This window comes from Camelus ferus, chromosome 17, assembly GCF_009834535.1.
Source record: "Camelus ferus isolate YT-003-E chromosome 17, BCGSAC_Cfer_1.0, whole genome shotgun sequence".
NCBI lineage: Eukaryota > Metazoa > Chordata > Mammalia > Artiodactyla > Camelidae > Camelus > Camelus ferus.
In genome coordinates this window covers 6,615,006-6,634,472 of record NC_045712.1, presented here as the reverse complement: position 1 = coordinate 6,634,472, position 19,467 = coordinate 6,615,006, and positions in this window count along the sequence as shown.

Sequence of the window (19,467 nt, the reverse complement as noted above, 5' to 3'; positions counted from 1 at the left end):
CATGTATAGAACCAAATTCTCTATATACCAGGTTTTTCCCTATACATACATAACTATGATAAAGTTTAATTATAAACTAGACAGAGTAAGAGATTAACAACCAAAATAATAAAACAGAACAATTATAACAGTATACTATAATGAAAGTTATGTAAATGTGGTCTCTCTCTCTCTCTCAAAATATCTTATTGTACAAATTTAATGCCTTTTCCATCTTAACTAAGCACTCAGCAGGCAATGTGGCCATAACTTTTGCAGTTTGAGGTAAAAAAAAGCACAATTAGCATGAGTTTCTTTTTCCTTCTTCACAATTTTATGGGTAGAAAATTCATTCTTACTACAGATTTCAGCAACAGCAGCATACAAGTTTTTTCTATCATTATTAAGTCAAGAACTTTCACCTTTTCACTTAAAGTAAGCACGTTATGCCTTCTCTTTGGCATATCCAACTTACCAACGTCACAACTTTTGTGCTTTGGGTCACTCTTAAGTAAAGCAAGCTTACTTGAACACAAGCACTGTGATACTATGACAGTAAATCTGATAACCAAGATGGTTGGATTATCAGGCCAACCAAGACCATCCTGGGTGGGACAGAGTGGGACGGCAAGAGATTTCATCACCCTACTCAGAAAGGCGTACATTTCACAACTTATAAACTCTGTATTTCTGGAATTTTCCATTTAATATTTTAAGACCATGGTTGACTACGGGTAAATGAAAACTGGAAAGCAAAACTGGACATAAGGGGGGGACTACTGTAATGGCAATAGAGAGTGCTCCATCGAATCCCTTTTATTTCTAAATTGTCCTTTTTAAGTACATATTCAGTATGCCAAATATTGACCCATTTAGGCCAACCATTACATGGAGCCTGGCACCTACTTTTTAACAATGGTTCAATAAAACACAGCTAACTGGCTCTGTGCAATCGGAATATGTGGATAAGATCTCAAAAATTTTCCAACAAACACAATTCCATGGAAGCTTAGTCCACTCAAGGGTTTCTTTTGAGGTCTTAGATGCTACTTGAATCACTTTTTAGCAACTGAAATTTCTATTCTCCTCTATTTATAACATTGTCTTTTCCACTTAGAGGAAACATGATCTTGTTCTTTCAAATCCATCTTCAAGATAAACAGAACGAGATTTCTGTCTCACAGTGTGCCAAGCTTCATTGGGAATAAAAACAAAGAAAGAGAGAAAGAAAAATAAATATAGCGACAATTATTCAAAGCAGGATGAATGAAATACATGAAGCAAACTGTGTCAGAGGCGCTGCCAGTGGCAGACTAGGGTAGCTCTTAAGTGTCACCGAGAATTAGGGTTCATCAATAATTTCACCCCAGATACACCTTGTCTCCTATCTTTTTCCAGAAATTGTGATTATGAGGCCACATTGATAGGATATTCCACCCCTGAGAGTTGCTTTATTCAAATTTCTTTTTCTTTTTGTAGTTTAGTGGCAAGTGAAGCAGGTTGGGTTAGGAAATTTGGGGTTTTGGCCCAGCTCTGCCATTAGTCAGCTGTTGTCTTAATTATGTCGCAAAACAAAACACCCCCAATCTCGGTGGAATGCAACAAGAAATGTTTATTTCTTGCTCAACGGACCGTGGGTTGCCAGGTGCGGCTCTGTTCTGGTTATGAGTCCACAGGGAAGTTACTGATCTACTCCAGGTTGGGCCGACTTCAAGGACTGCTCGTGCCTGGGTCAGGGTGAAGGGGCAGCAGCTACCTGGGGAATATTTCTCTCATGGAGGAGGTGAGGAACTCCTGAAGGGCAACTGGAAACATGTAATTCCTCTGAAGGCCTACACTGTCACTCCTATCCTCATCGACCTTCCTTCCTTCATTGGCCAAATGAAGTCACCTGGCCAAACCTAAGATCAAACAAGGGGGAAGGAATGAGAGAAGAATATTCCTCCCGGGGAGAGGGCTGAGGACTGGATTTTGGCCGAAGGGTAATAGAATTTACCACAACCTGATTTCAAGGAAGAATTGTATTTCTGTTTTTTAAATTTGTAAAATAAGGCTTTGGACCACATAGGCAGAGAGAAATCTACTCTACCAAAGATCCAATCAGGAAATAACAGCTATTAACAACCCTTTTTAAAAGTTGTAATTAAATAAACTTAATGGTTTCCAGAAAAAATACAATTTAGGCTGAGTATATTTTTAAACATTAGAATGGCAATGAGAAAGCTGCCATTGCTTTTTAGCCTCCTGAATTTGTCTATTCCAGCCTATTGGAGAAGTAGCCACACTCAGGCTAATGAACAGAGCTGGCCACGTTGTACAGGGCAATCTCCCAACTCCACCCCAGGGCTTTTGTTTCTGGGTTAAATCAGGGGTTAAAAACTATGGCCCATAAGTCACATCTGGCCCCCTGTTTCTGTATAGCCTGTGACCTCAGGATGGTCATTTTTATATTTATAAATGTTTGTCAAAAATAAAATAAAATAATATTTTTATAACATGTGAAAATACATGAAATTCAAATTTCAATGGCCATGAAAAAGCTTTATTAGATCAGCCACACCCATTTGTTTACGTATGCTGTCTGACTGTTTTGGTGCGATCCCAGTGGGGTCAAGCAGTTGCCATAGAGACCACATGGCCTGAAAAGCTGAAAATATTTGCTGTATCTTTACTGGCTTATTATAAGAGACTCTTGCCAACCCCTGGACTAAATGATTCACCCAGATATAAAATACTGTAATTCTGTATGGTTCTTAAACATACAGTTTGAAGCCTATTCTTAAACAGGTTTGAAGCCTAACAGTTCTGTCCCATGAGACAGAAAGGTGAGCACAGCATCTGATGGGTCCATCTGTGCCCTTGAGTCTACAGGACTTTGAGAAAGCAGGAAATCCAGATGTAGTGGTCCCTGACGCTCCCCTCTGACTCTCCACAGAAGGCAACTTGGAGCCACCACTTTCTGTAATGACGGAGGCAATATCACGCTTCTGCAGCTTAGGCAAAATTCCGTATTTCTCTCCGTATTAGGTGTGTCTTAACACTGGCCAACGTTAAATATCCAGCTATTCAAGGGTTGACTGAGCGTAAGTCCACGTCATCTTGCTACACGTTTCATATTGCATTCTCAGTGATGCTAAAAATAGCCCCTCCGTTAGCAATGATTTACATTTCATGCTGGCTTATGTGACAATGTTTTCTGCTGACTGCTTTTCCCACACATTTTTTAAAAAACCTTCTTCAGTTTAGATTTTGATTTAATTTTTGTTTTATAAAAAGAAATGTCATCCCACAAGGGGAGACAGCTCTTGTTATAAACACACGTGCGTAGGATTGTAAAACTTAATGAAATTCACAACCGAACATTATAATAAAATGGCCTCAGGACAGAACAATCTAATCAGCCTCCAGTGAGTCACAGATGATTGGCTGGAATTGTACACAGGTGGCTGAGGGCACAAGGCAGCTGGCGTCTTGCCTCACAACACACAGGGGACGTGCGTTTTATGACCCAACTCTGCGTGCCCTGTCGTGCTTTATTGTTCACATATTTCTGTCCAAACCTGCCCTGGCAATGTAGCTGCATAGAAATGACAGTCTGCGAACCACACTCATTAGGAGAAGTTAGCGAATGTTGCACCAGCTGAGAAAGGACCAGTACCTTTCAGGGCAGCATCCAGATGAAGTAACTCAAGCTTTTGAGGACCTGGCTGAGATTTGCAGCTTTGAAAAGGATCACAAAGGACTACCTCCCCACTTCTCCTGACTAGTCTGGAAGTCTCCTGTTGATAATTCTGTGGGAGAATAGAAAATATGTTCTACAGTTTGTACTACAGGCTTTACTGAGTTGAGCAGAATCATTGAGAAAGGTGGCATGGCTCTTACTTAATACAGTGTAAACACCTGAGCAGCTCTGAGCAGTATGAAGACAGCTTTCCAATCTTTCACTCCAGAATTAAATTGTGAGCTCTGTCACCAGTCTTAGTAGGTGTTGCGAGATCACTGAAATCACCCAGGCAGCCACTGGCCACACTTGGTTGTGTACTGATGCCAAGCAAGGCAGGTGGGGAGCACGAGTCTGTTCCAAGAAAGACAATGCATACCTTGTCATGGCATTGACTGATGCTAATAAGAGAAAAATGCATATGGGGTCATCCAACTATATGAGGCTACCGGTGACGTAGAAAAAAAATCTATCCAATTTGAAAATAAATGAGTAAATATTATTTCATTATTGTGAGAACAAATCATACCAGCCATAGCACCAGCACTAGCAGTAACCACTGCCAAGGATATCTGCAGTCCTTTTTTGATGGCATTTATATGGGAGAGTGGTCACGAGCAGGCTGTGGAACCAGACCACCAGCAGTGAGTCCTGGCCTGTCATGTACAAGCTCTATAACCTTCAGCCACTTAGTCAATATCTCTGTGCCTGTCTCTCCCCTGTAGAAAGTGACTGGGGTAATAAAAGTACTTACCCACAGGGTTATTATGCTGATGTTATGAGTTAATTCATGAAAAAAAGCACAGTGCCTGGCACATGAGTAAGTGCTTCATTGATATCAGTGATTATTAGTGAAATTATTTGGTATATATATGTTCATACATTCACTCAGGACTCTCCAATTATAGTTATTTAAGAAGAAGGAGGCATGAAAATGAACATTTGTTGCATACCATGTGCTAGCTAGGTCTTGGCTGATGGCTCCCTATTTATTACCTTCTTTAATTTTTCTAATCTTAGAGTGGCAGATACTATCTCCAGGGAATCATAAAATTCTAAAAAGGCTACCAGGTCATGAAGTGCCCATCAGCTATAGTAGAGCTATTGTCAGCTCTTTACTTATAAATCCACACCTGGTTAAAGAGCTGGGATTTGGGGCTTAATTCCTGCCTGTCTCTCTTACTAACTGTGATCTTGGGCAATTTAACCTCTTTAAATTTCATTTTCCTCCCTGCAAAAAGTACATAATGATAGAAACTACCTCCCAGGTATAGCAGAAACACTAAATGACATATTAATATCTAGAAATGTTTAGCACAGTACTCAGTACTTGAAAGATAGTGATCAGTAACCATTAGTCATTATAAGATCCATATGTGCCTGTGGCTCTGTGTTGCCTCCATCACTATATTTACTGTGTTGTTAACCCACTCAGCACCATGATTAAAGAGTGAGCTGTCTGACAGGGGTTACTCCCCTACTACTGATCACTGTGTTGTCTTCTGCTTCTGCTACGAAGATTTTGGCACACATCAGGTATTCAATAAATACAAAAATAGTTGCAGAATGGCTAAATAAATCCATTTCTATATTTAAGTCATCCCTTCTTGTGTTTTCACTGCATGTATAAAAAGAAGACAATGCATTGACAGTGGAGTATTATTCATCCTTCAAAATGAAGGAAATTCTGCCATATGAGCCAACAAGGATGAACATGGGGAAAATAATCCTAACCGAAATAAATAAGTCACAGAAGGACAAAGACTGGATGATACACTTATATGACGAATCTAAAATAGTCAAACTCAGGAGCTGGGAGTAGAATGGGCATTTCCAGGGGCTGGGGTGGGGGCGGGCAAATGCGGAGCTGCTGTTCCATGGGTATAAACTTTTAGTTATGCCAGATGGTTAAGTTCAAGGGATCTGCTTACAACACCGTGCCTACTGTTGATAACTGTACTGCACACTTAAAAATTTGTTAAGAGACTAGATCTCATGTAGTCTTAACACAATATTTAAAGACACAGAAAGAGAGAGAGAGGACTAGAACTGAAATTTTTGAAATAGTTCTCATCTTAATTTCCAGGGAACTTTGCCCAGGAAATTTGTTCTGATTCTTTCCTTAATTTGGCTTGAAGAACTGATATCTTCTGAACAACACTAAGGGGCCCTTTTGCTCTTCAAAGAAAGAGAAATAGCAATTGAAATAAGAAGTGATCACGGCCACCTAGCACTCGAAAGACTCTGCCCAGTGACACGACACCAACGCCATCACTCTCCTACCAACTTTAGCTCTTTCTCTGGGCTGAAAACTGCACCAAGAACTTTTAAACAGTATCTCATTAACCTTCCCATCAAATCTATGACAGAGAACATTCATTCCTATTTTCTCAGTGGGACAGAAAAAAACCTCATGTCCAGAGAAGTTAAGTGACTTGCTCAAGGTCACACAGCAGCCATGTGTCAGACTCAAGGCTGACACATGGCTCACTCTGACATCAGAGCCTTGCTGTCTCCCTTTATTCACTGGGTCTAAAAATATATATTGAGTATCTACCACTAAGTGAGTAAATATTTTTAAAGAGTTCAAAACGGTGCCAGATACAAAATAGGTGCCGTGTGGGCATGATAAGTAAATACGTAAATTTTTGGCCCGCTTCGAATATATACATCAGTGAACAAAGCACACTATAATTCCTGCTCTCGCGAGGCTTATCCATAACAGAGGGGACAGGTGAACACAGTAAACAGTAGAGTATGGGAGGTCATACATGCAATGGAGAAACAGAGGAGGGAAGGGCGATGGGGCAGGAATGTTCATGCAGGTGGTGGGTTGCATTTCAACGTGGTGATCAGGGCAGGACTTACGGAGAAGATATACTGAGTGAAAAGCTGTGGCTCTCTCTGGGAAGGTTACTCCTGACAGGGAACGGCTAGAGCAAGGGCCCAAGCGTGACTGAGGAAGAGTCACATGTCTGGAGTGGAGTGAACAAGGGCCAGAGGAACAGGAAATGAGGTCAGAGTCATGATGGGATGAGGGGTGGTGGACGCTGTGTGGGTTGCCCGCTCTGAGCAGCTAGATTAGGATCCCCCACACTGACCCCTAGAGGCTAGTCTATTATTTGCAATTCCTGCTTGGGGACAATTAGAGGGTCTCAGGAACCCCTTTCCAATGCTTGACATTTCAGGGCTGAGAGAGTTAAGGTAGAATGCTCAGGCGCCAGCTGGTCAGCAGGGTCTGCTCAACCCATGAACATTAGATCCTGCAAAGGGCAAGGGTTATTTGAGGGGCGGAAACCTACAACATCTGTTAACCATGCACAGATAAAGGGGCCAAAAATAATATGAACAAAATGAATGTGCAGCTAAGGGAAGGGCCCTCTGGGGAGAATAAGACTGAGCCATGACAAGAAATCTAAAGGTGTGTGTACATGAATATACATGTATATGTATATATGTGTGTATATTTAATTCAATTAAATCACTGTAATAATTGCCCACTGTGTGTAAGTGACAGTAGGGAAGACAAGAGATTTTTATAACATGCAGTGAATTTTCAGGCATCTTGAAATAACTGGAAAGAGCTTTGATATGTGAAGTCAAGAGCAAGGGCTGACAAACTTTTCCTCTGAAGGGCTGGAGAGTAAATATTTCAGGCTTTGTGAGCCTTACTGTCTCTGTTGTAACTACTCCATCCTGCTGTTGTAGAGTGAAAGCAGCCCAGACACCTGTAAACAAATGGGCGTGGCTATATCCCAATTATTCTTTATTTACACGCACAGGGAGCAGTCTGGATTTGGCTCATGGGCAATGACTTGCTGTCCCCTCAGCTAGAGACTTATATTTCCACTAGTTCTGCAGAAGTTGCTATCTGCGGAGTGTCCCTATTCAATGCCAGAACCAGGCTAGGTGCCTCTCCTCGTAAACATAATTATTATAGCCTGAATATTATTATCCCTATTTTGTAGATGAAGAAATTGTGTCTCTGCTCAGAGAGGGTAAGTACATCGCCTAGGGTCACACAGCAATTAAGTGGCAGAACTAAGAAGCAAATTGTGGAACACAAATCCACATGGCATGTTCCATCACAACATGCTGAACCTCAGAGAAGAGAAATGCAGATAATATAAGATGTTTAGCTCTTTGCCCAAAGCATGAAAAACCAACTGGAATTAAAGTGAGACTTTAGTCACTGTGTATTCCTACGTTTATTTAGTCACTGTGTATTCCTATGTCCATTTCAGCTTTGGGGAAGGGAAAACAAAAAAGATATGTTTCCACTTTGTCTTCTTTGGCTTATACATGAACTTCTCTCTAGGGATTTCAAAGCTGCCTATTCCTTGGTTTCTGCATTTCTGTTGGAAACAGTCTGTGCCTTTATGAATGATGGGGGCTGGGGGTTAGGCGATGGAGAATAAATGAACTTTCCCCTTGTTCTATGAAATGGATTGGCAAACTCAAGGATGAAGTGAGCAGAGTGAAATGCAAAAATATTTTTTGGGTCACGTGCAAACCTACAACATGTCCAGAAATAAGGCCACCACCACACCATGTTCCTTCCATTCCTCCACACCCTCCTCCCGTGATGCTCTGACCAGGTCAGCATTCTTCTGTCCACAAGGAGAAAAACCAACTGCTAGTCCTGACTCATGGCCCCCTGGACTTGTTCCATCTGCTTGGAATGCTCTGCCCAAGATTCTCACAGGGCTGCTGTTTCTCATTTCTCAGGTCTGCGTTCCAAACTCCTATTTCTACCGGAACTTCTCGGAGCTCCTTGTTTAAATTTTCAAAGCACAGGTCTTTATTTATCACATTAACCTCTGTTCAATCTTGGCATTGGAACCCTTCCTATCTTGCTCACTTATTCATTTACTTTTTATCTTTTGTTTCCTCGGATGAGGTCACAGGCTCCATGGAAGCAAAGACCTTGTCTATTTTGTTCATCACTGCCCATGGTGCTCAGGACAGCACTGAGCACAAAAAAGGCATTCAGAGAACATTTGTTGCATGACTACATGATCTACAGTAGCAGAAAAACACATATATTGAGAGCTTATTATCTGACAGGAACGGTGCTGAGCACTTATATACATTCCCTTACTCAGCAGTTTAACAATGCAACTTCTTCAAGGAATGCTGATTATTCCCAATTTACAGATGATACAAAGGAACCTAGGAAAGGTCAGCCCCACAATGGCACTGCTGCACAACTGATATGCAACAGGGCCGACATTCCCACCCAACCCATCAGACTTAAAGCCACTTCTGCAAGATAAGGGGGAGCTGGAAGACTGAACCACACATTTACTACCCTGAAAGTTAAGGAAAATGTTCTAACCAAGGGGCAAAGAGCCAGGGCAAGAAAGATAGAACTATTCCAGCCTCACCAGCTCAGAATGGAAGGAACTGTCATCTGTGTCCAATTCAAAGCAGCGCTGGAGAAGGTGGGGGAGGGGCGGGCCATCCACACGTGTTCAGGCACGTCCAGGAAGGGCCTTGTTCTGGTATCCCCGGGGAAGTGGCCCTTTTGTCACTTGTCTTTGCGGCATTTTCAAGGTGAGTTATTACAGAAAGAGCCTTAAGGGGAGACTGGTGATCTCAGTGGGGAGCCCAGGTCTCTGCTCAGCCTGGCACGCCTCAGTTCTGCTGTGGGTGTGATGGTCATCACCTCTGCCCGTTTCATAGGCTGTATGAAGAAGTGACACTTAATAAAGGCTTCTCCAATTCAGCCAATTCCATTTGGGCTTTTGGCACATTTGCTTTGAGTTTCTGGCTTTGATGCTGGGCCTCGTTCCTCTGGCTCTGGGCATTGGGTCGTGTTAAGCTTCTGGAAGTGAGAGGACGGCCTCGTGTTTGAACTGGTATGTGACTGATTAACCCTTTCTGCAACTTATCTGGTGAATAATAGATGGCTGGGCAAAGCAGGCTCCAGATGGCCAAAGGATGCAGGCCACAATTCCTGAGATTCTGATTTCAGAGGTTGTGATATCTGGTCACAGACTGAGTTTGACACGTGGCCACGCTGACATGCGAGCCCGGGGAAGACTGGCTGTCTGGACTGCCTCTAAGGATTTTGGGAGTGGAGATTTCATTCTCTGAGCAAATTTTAATCTTAGGGTGGCCTTCATCCCCTTGTGGCAAACAAACCAATCCAAGTGGAAGGGATACAAATAAACTCAAAACAAAGCATGTTTACAACTTATTTTGGTCTTGATTTTTTTGTTTTCTATTTTGTAAACTCCACTGTCAACTTCTAAGCTTTAAATACAACTGGGAAGAAAGAAAGAAAGGAAAAAAAAATGGAAGGAAGGAAGGAAGGAGGGAGGGAGGAAACTATAATAATAATTTTAAATAACTGACCTTCTTAAGAAGTTTAGAAACATAATCCTATTGCTCCAACATTCAGCAAGTAAAGCAGTATTTTAATTTCTGGAACACCATTTAATATTTAAAAAAAAAACAGATCCTTGCTTCTTTTCCATTTACTCCATTATTTCAAAAAAAAAATCTTCTTCTGAGGGAAAGTCAAAATAAGTCAGCTCTGTTCTCTTGCTTAAGTGAAAAAGAAGTGAGTGTTTACAAACATGGTTTTAATCAGACTTTTAAATTTTTATTTATTTATTTTTGCCATTTACCAAACGTGGTGCTAGTTTTCAAGAAAGAGAAAGTACCATGTGAAACATGATTCACTTCTCTCTGCTGCTCTACCCACAGGTCCAGCCTGTACAGTTACTGTTTCTGAGGGTGGGGAGACTTGGTCGTCCGCCATCATGAAACCAGTGTGTAACTTGGGGACTGACTGCAGCAGTGGGGCCAAGCTCCACGCACAATCTCAGAAACCAGACCAAAAAATCAGAACCCACACACCCTGTTCCATTTCTTAAGTATGTTTGTAGTGGGAAACTAGATGCAAACACACAGAATGGTTCAATATTGATTTGGGCATACATTTTAAAAAAAGCCAGTAAGACAAGGTGCCAGTTGTTAACAGTAACTCAAGTCATGCCATTCAATCAAAGCACATTCAGACTCGGCTACTGGATATGTGGGTTTTAGCCAGCTCATTTCCTCTGATTAGTGCCACAGAGAAATTGTTATGTACTTTAGACCTGGGCAAACAAACTTTGTTGTTAGAATGGGGCCAGCCAATAGATGGACATCAGCTCCCTCCATCTCTCACCCATGGCAGACATCACTATTCGATTACAGCTCTCTTCATCACTGAGTCACGAGGCCTCAGAATCCTATCTAAATGAGGTGCCAGGTAGTCAGAACAGCAGTGTTGGAATTGGCATCACTGCAAAAACTCACTGGGGCTGTCTCCACATGGCACAAATGTGTCTTGCCGCTTTGATAGTTTTCTACCATCGCAAGTGTCCCTGCTGGTATTTGTACCCTTGTGTAATTCCCTCCCTACAAGTATGGACTGGACCTAGCGATTCACTTCTAGTGAATAAAGTTTACAAAAGTGACGATGGGACGGCACTCTTAGGATGAGGTTACAGAAGACGGTGAATTCTATCTGGCTGGTACCTGCTCTTAACCTCTCACTCTGAGGACACCGGTGGCTGTGTTGTGACCTGCTCCATGGAGAGGCCCACATGGCAAGGAACTGAGGGAGGCCTTTGTTCAACAGCTTGTGAAGAACCAATGCCCCCAACTCAAAAGAAAGCCAGGGACTGAATTCTGCCAACAAACCACGTGAATGACTTTGGAAGTGGATCCTTCCCCAGCCAGGCCTTGAGATGAGTGTGCCTGGAGAAAGACCATGAGCCAGAGGACCCAGACTTCAAACTCACAGCAACTATGAGATGATACTGTTGCTTTAAGGTCACTGAATATTGGGATAATTTGTTACGCAGCCACAGATAATAACATGGCAAGATTTTAGCAGACTCCCAGAAAGAAAAAAGGCAAGGAGAGAGGAGACATGTTAGAATAAGCAAACTCAGTCTCTGAAAGGGGAATTCAAATTTCCTCTGGGATGAAAAAACTTAAAATCAAGTCACAGCTCTAGGACGGCCTCCTTGGTACTGAGATCTGATCATTCCTATCAAACATTTATTGCACGTGGAGCCTAAGTATGGGCTTATCCTTGAGATCTTGCAAAGACAAAGATGCAAGCCATGGTCTCTATCCTTCAATACTGTAGGGTTAGGAAACAGACACTATACGCTAAAGTTAACAAGGCAAAATCAATGGAGTGAACATTGATTGTTTTCATCTGCCCAGCAACTATCCTTGTTCTTTTTTAGTTTCAACAGGCTAACTTTTCTTCAGGAAACCATCTCAACATCTGCTAGGCCCATTTGGTCTGGGTGGAAATGACAGCATCTCAGGTTGGGCCTGACACTGAGCTTGCTAACCTGGTAGAACATAAGCTTGAGGACATTGGTGACCATTTTCACTTCTACTTGGAGTGAGTCAGTTTGAATTATATGAAACAGAGGAAAGCAAAGCTGAGAGAAGGAAAGAAGAACATTCCTGACAAAATCTTTCCAGCCCCTTTCTCCAACGGCCCTGGTACTGGCATTTTCAATTCTATTAAGCCAATAAATACTTCCCTGCCTCCCAGCACACTGTTTTTACTTTCTTCACTCTATACCTGTTTGAATTGGGTTTCTGCAACTTACAACTGCAAGAGGAATGACGTGAAAGTGTAGGAATCTGAAAAACCTAGCACCCCATAAAGTTGGCCTTGAGATGGGCCTGGATCAGCAGGAGGAGGGGGTCACAAGCAGGTTTCTAGGTCATTAAGTCCTTTGGAGATGACTCAGATGTAAACAAGGGCATCACTACTGACACGAATTCTGTGGGTGACTCTTGGTCCACCTGGACTCACATGAGAAAATAAGCCAGGACGGTAATCATGTTCATTCACTCAGCAAGTATCTACTACACACTGGCTCTGTGCTGGGAACTGTTTTGGACTGCTGAGAATACAATGACAAAACAAAATGTCTCTGCTCATTGGGTGTATGAGTCTAGTCTCTTCCCGGGAGGAAGATGATAAAGAAGTCTATCAGTGTACGACAGGGCTGGTGGTGGTAAGTGCCAGGAGAGACAGAGCAAGTTAGGGCTGGGTAGGGTGATGGGGGCTAAGGAGTGTGGGTGCTATTTTAGATGTGGTGGCCAGGAAAGGCCTTACAGTAGAGTGAAAATGCAGGCAGAGGTAGAAGTGCAACATAGAAGTGCAACACGGGATGCTTCACACAGACATCTGGTGTTAAGTGTTCTTAAGCAGAGGAAGGGTGAGTACAAAGACCTTCAGTTGGAATGGAATATTTGGTAGATTTTAGGACAGTAACAGGGTCAGTGAGTCAGGGAGAAGTGAGAAAAAAGAAGAGAAAAAGACTATGAAGTCAGGGAGAGGTCAGATCTTATAGTGCCTTATAGGATGTTAGCTTTTACCCTGAGAGCCATGGGCAGCCAAAGGAGTGCCATGATATGACTGGTTAGGCTGTCTCAAGGGACGTGGGTATAGACGACCAATTTAGAGGCTACTGCAGAAGTCTTGGTAAGAACTGATGGTGGTTAACAGTTGGGGTTGGATTGTGGATACACTTTGAAGATACAAACTATGCGATTTGCTGACCCACTGGATACAGAACATGAAAGAAACTATGGTCTAGGAGGAGTAGATGGAAGGGCGGGGCTGTCCTTAACCAAGATGAGGAAAACTGGGGAGAAGAGTTTGGCTTGAACCTGCTCAGTGTATGATGCCTGTTAGACACTGGAGCGATGGATCAGGTGGGTGGTTGGACATATGGGTCCTGAGTACAACGAAGATGTCTGGGTTGGAGACGAACATTTGAGAAACACAGTGGACAGAGCTATTGAAAGCTGAGACTGGATGGGATCACATAGGAAGTGAGTATAGACAACACAGAAGACATTCAATGGAATCTTAAGCTACTCCATCATTTAGAGGTCAGGAAGAGAAGGAAGTTGCTGGAAAAGACAGTGAGATGAAAAGTTCGAGCCACAGTACTTTGTAACCAGGTAGAAAACAGAAGAATCCATCTCTGTGCTTCTGCTTTTCCTCTGTTTTACATAATGTCACTTCCCTTTCACTTAGTACAATACTTTCTCTGTGTCCTGGGCTAGAAGGACACAGAATCACTATGGCAGACTTTTCTTGCTCAGAGATAAATTTAAATCAAGGCATAGGACACCAGACTTAAAGAAGAAACAGAGTCTCTGATGAAGTGAATTGTGGATGCAGGAAGAAGGAAGGGCAGGTGCTGGGGAAAGGAGTCCAGTGGCTATTAGAGCCAGAGAAGAAGTCAAAATCACAAAGGCAGACAAAGCAGAAATGAACGGCTCCCCAGTGCTGGGTCAGGGGACACAGTGGGCAAGAAGGATATTTGATGAGGGTCCAGGTTCATGACCCTGAAACCAGAGAGGGGAGGTCCAAATTCAGGTACCTGATAAATACTCAGACCTTGGGCTTTGGAGGCAGCTGACTTTTAAACTTTTTTTTTTTTTAAATGGCTGAAACACCTTTTATTCTGCATTTTAGGGCCTACTTGACACCATGGAAATTGGCAAATTCTAAAGCCTGGCAGTATCACTCACTCACCTAGAATGCTAATTTGCTCACCTATAAATAGGAACAAAGCCCACTGTGAATAATAATAATAACAACTACTAACATGTCAAAGTGCCTTCCATGCGTCTGACACTGGTTTCAAGCTTCATTTTATCCTTATGATCTTCCCATTTTACAGATGAAGAAATTGAGACTTAGCAGTTAAGTGATGTGCCTAAGTTCCCACAGCTAGTGAGTAAGAAAGCTACAACTGAAACCTAGAGCTTTGTGACACCATCCTGACAGTGTCAGAGATGTGTGGGCTCAGGGTAAGTAAGTGCAAGATGAAGTGGGGTGAGATGCACCTCGGTTTGAATGACGAGCTCTTGGCTATGGGGACCAAAGGAGGTGTTGAGAAAAAGTGACGACAGGGATCCTTTGGAACACATCCCCTGAATGCATACCACGGTCTGCCATCTTGGGACAGAAGATCTACCTAGCAAAAGTGTCCTGGAGATTTGGATGCATCTATGGAACTACGGTATGGTGTTTTTTTCCTGGGCTCAGGGTCTGTGATCAATGGCCTCAGTCCTCTAGAGAAAGAAGGTGGGGAACACACATTTTCTGAGAATCTGTTCATCTAAGGTGCCAAGGAACTAGGCACTTCTGATGTGTGACTTTAGAACCTTCTTTGAGTAATTCAGTAGGGTAGGAGTTGCTTCCCTTATGTTACAGATGGAGAAACTAGGACTCCAGTGAGTGACCTACAGAGACTTGTCCCGGAGGGAAAGAGACAAGTTTGCACCAGGTTGTGATTAATTCCAAAGTTCATGCTCTTCCTCATACTACTGGGGAAAAGGTATTCTTTCCTGTCCCCAAAGGTACATGTGTCTTTTCTTGCCACTTTAATGTCTTTTGTAATAGTTTTGTCTTTTCTGCCTCAATCACACCAGAACAGTTCTGGGGAGCTATGAGTAACAGAGACCAATACTCCTTTCTTTCCTTCCTCTTTGAGTCTCGTCAGCACATTTAAAACTTTGTCTTCATTCCCTTCCCCCAAAGTGAAAGTTGCTCTCTTTCGGTTGACTCAGAACTGCAGGGATAAATTCTTGGGGAAGTCATGTGCTTTTTATTATTATGTTGTTTATTCACAGACTTGAAACACATTTATACTGGTAGGCTATTCATGGAATAAAACATTCAGAGGAAAAAAACAAACCAGCGAGTTTGGTAGTCCTCTTGAGGAAACAAAGAGAACCTCCTATAGAGAAGCCTGTTTAACTCTTCTAGTCTCATGTCCTAATTTGGGAACCCACTGGGCCATCACCATGGTTGACAGCAGTCCTAGACTCTCCGACTGAGCATCACCAGGGTAGAGACTTGGTGTTTGCTGTCATTATCACAAAGGAAACAAGTTGCCCAGAGCTGACTAGAATCCCCAGCAAAGTGAGCGAAGTCAGTGCTATCGCTACCTGCCTCCAACATTCCATTTTTAAACTCCTTGTTGGCGGGTGTATGTTTCTATGGAGGGTAGGACTGGGAAACTAACATCTATTAAGTCCTGTGATCAAGCATTCTGAGCCTTGCTACTCAAAGTGTGGTCCAGGGACCAGTAGCATTGGCACACTTGGCAACGTGTCAGAAATGCATAATTTCAGATCTTACCTCAGCCCTACTCAATCAGAATCAGAATTTCATAAGATTCCTGGGAAGATTTTCTTACACATTAAAGTCTGAGAAGCACCATTCTGTCAGGCATTTTATTTAGGCATTTCATATGTTTAGGGAACAGGTAGTTATAGCAATGTTACTTAAATGAGAAACAAAAGATCAGAATGGTTAAGTAACTTGGCCAAATTCTTGGCTACCCTGTGTCAGGGCCAGTATTTGAACCTTGCTGGGTCTGACTTCAAAGCCGGTCTATTTTCTACTGTCTCGTGTTACCTTCATCTTTTCCTGAAGCTTAGGTTGCAATGGGCCGCTTTCATTTCAATGAGAGGAAACATGAGACCTGAATTTCCACAAGGGGAGACTCAGTGAAGCAAGAATTATAGGCCCCAATAATGGTGGACCAAAGGAAGCACTGGGCAAGTCAACTGAAGATAGGCTCTCATGTGTGGGGTGAGAAGGGTGCGGCCGGAGAGTCTGGGCTCTTCCCTGTGTGTACACCGGCCGTTGTAGTATGGCCTGGGAAATCATGTGTGCTGCTGGAACCTTGCATCCATGACTCCCTTTTCCTCTCCCCAACCCCCACTCCAACCTCTGAATGAGTGGAAGAAAAATCAGCATTTCCCCCTCTAAGTCCTCTAAATTACAGCTTATAAGGAATGACCTTGAGGGCTTAATTTATCCCACAGATGGGCATTATTTGGCCTACACGATGTTGGCCCAGATAATGTTTTAAAACTCTGCTAAAATGTGAACACATTTAAAAACTTTTCATGAAAGTATAATATACATACAGAAAAATGCATATATATTTAAGTGCCCAGCCTGATAGATTTTCATAAAGAACACGCCTGTATAATTAGCACCAAGATCATAAATAGAACATTACAAGCACCCCAAAATTCTACTTGTACTTTCAACATGAGGGGTGCCAATATTCTGACTTCTAATTGCATAGATTAGTTTACTTGTCAACATTCAAACATTACACGATTTAACAGAAAAATCTGAGATTTCCAGCTTGTCTTAAAAAAAAAATGGAAGCATCTAGCAACAGTGGGCTCATGTTCTCACAGAACAACAATCAACTGGGTTCGAGGAGGGACTAGACTACTCTCTTCAGTAAGGCATGCCCTCTCCAATTTGCCATAGTCTCCACCACTCCCTACTACCCTACCACTACTTAGAGCTGGTGACAATGCTCTTTAACCAATGTACTTGCAGTTAAAATATAATTAAGAATTAAAATAGAATTAAGTAAAAACATTTCTTCTATTCTCTTGCTTCCCTAATTTACATTGTCTGCTCAGCCCCTATAGGGATTTGGATTTGAATTTGAAATTCCTGTTCCAAGCCTGAGGACTCCCTGTATCATTGCGAACCTCAGAGGGTGTCGCAAATATTTCTTAAGAATGGACTTATGACAGTCCTTTCTTATCCTCATGATTTGGCTTTGGGGATGCTAAGTAAGTGGTTAAACATACTTGTCAAAGTTAGTCCAAAGGAAAGAAGCTTCAGCTTCTTGACAGATTGTTTTTCTTTTCCCCTGTCTGGCACAGCAAGGTGTTTCTGCAGTGGGGTGGGGTGCGGCGCGACCAAGCCCAGGAGGGAAGCTGAGCACACAGCCTGGGCAGGGATGCCGGGATGACCACATTAGCAGGGCTGTTCTTTGGCTATGCCGAAAGAGTCAGCCACTGTTGCTTAATCTGCTCCAATTCGTAAACTGGAGGAAAAAATATTCTCATGGAATAGGTGTTGCTCCAGAAAACCAGAAGAGAAAGGAAAGTACATGAGGAACTGGATAGGAAGGAGCTTTCCAAATGAGGAAAGAATACAAACAACAACAGCAATGCAACTACATCACTTCTGAGGTGGAAGGGTGAGGTCTAAGGATGGCAAAGCCAAAGCCAAGATGAATGTAGGACCCCTACATCCTCTGTGGAGGAAAGCCCCAGCACACCTTAAGAAAGCCACTTTGATTGCAATGAAAAGAAGTGTGCATTTCCTGCGGGATAACACAGTTATGGAATGACCCTCTGGGGTGATACAAGTTGAAAGTAAGTTTAAGAAAAGTTTTGTAGAATGGCTCTAGGCTAATAAGAAGTTATGGGCCAAAGTTTTCAGCCTTGAGGTTGGTGTCAGTGAGGACGGGGCTTGCCCTACCTTAAAGTTCAAGGTATTGAGAGATTAAACTTGGGCTCAATTATCTTCAACAAATGGTGTTGGGAATTGTATAACCACATGCATATGAGTGAAAATGGACCCTTACATTCCACTATACACAACTATCAACTAAAAATGGATTAAAGATTTAAATATAAGACTTGGAACTGTAAAACTACTAGAAGAAAACACAGAGGAAAAGCTTTATGGTATCAATCTTGGCAATAATTTCCTGGATATGACACCAAAAGCACAGGCAACAAAAGCAAAAACAGACAAGTGGGACTACATCAAACTAAAGAGCTTGATGGAAACAATTACAAAGTGAAAGGTCAAAGGAGACAATTCACAGTGTAAAGGCAACCTATAGGATAGAGAAAACATTTGCAAACCTCGTTATCTGATGGGTTAATACCCAAAACATATAAAGAACTCAAAACTCATTAGCAAACAACAACAACAACAAAAACCCTAAACCCAAAACCCAAATAACCTGATTAAAAAAATGGGCAAGACTTGAGTTGACATTTCTCCAAAGAAGATATACAGACAGCCAACATATATATGAAAAGGTGCTCAACATCACTAATCATCAGGGAAATGCAAATCCAAAGCACAGTGAGATATCGCCTCACACCTGTTAAGATGGCTATTACAAAACAAAACAAAAATACAAGTGTTACCAAGGATATGGAGGAATTGGAACTCTTATATATAATTACTGGGAATGTCAAATAGTATAGCTAGTGTGGAAAACAGTATGGAGGCTCCTCAAAAAATTAAAAACAGAACTACCATATGATCCAATAATCCCACTACTGGGTATTTATCCAAAAGAGCTGAAATCAGGATCTTAAGAGAGATTTGCATTATTCACAAAATATGGGAACAACCTAAGTGTCCTTTGTTGGATGAATGGGAAAGAATTTGTGGTGAAGATACACAATGGAATATTATTCAGCCTTAAGAAAGAAGACTGTCCTTCCATATAACAGCATGCCTGAATCTTCAGGATATTTTGCTAACTGAAAGAAACCAATCACAGAAGGACAAATATTGCATGATACCATCTGTATGAGGTCTACAAAATAATCACGTGCCAAGAGTAGAATGGTGGTTTCCAGGGCTCAGGGGGAGCGGAAAAGGGGAGTTGCGATTCATCCAGGATAAAGTTTCAGTTACGCAAAATGATTCAATCCCACAGCTCTATATTGTGCCTACAGATGACAATAATACATTGTACACTTTAAAATTTGTCAGGAAGATAACAAATGGTAAGTATTCTTTCCACAATAAAAAAAAAAAATTGGGAGGGCTATATCCACCATTTGTTCTTATAGAAATGTAAAAGAAATCCCTTGGTGAGAGGAGAGTGATCACCCCTCAGGCTCTGCAATATGCTAAT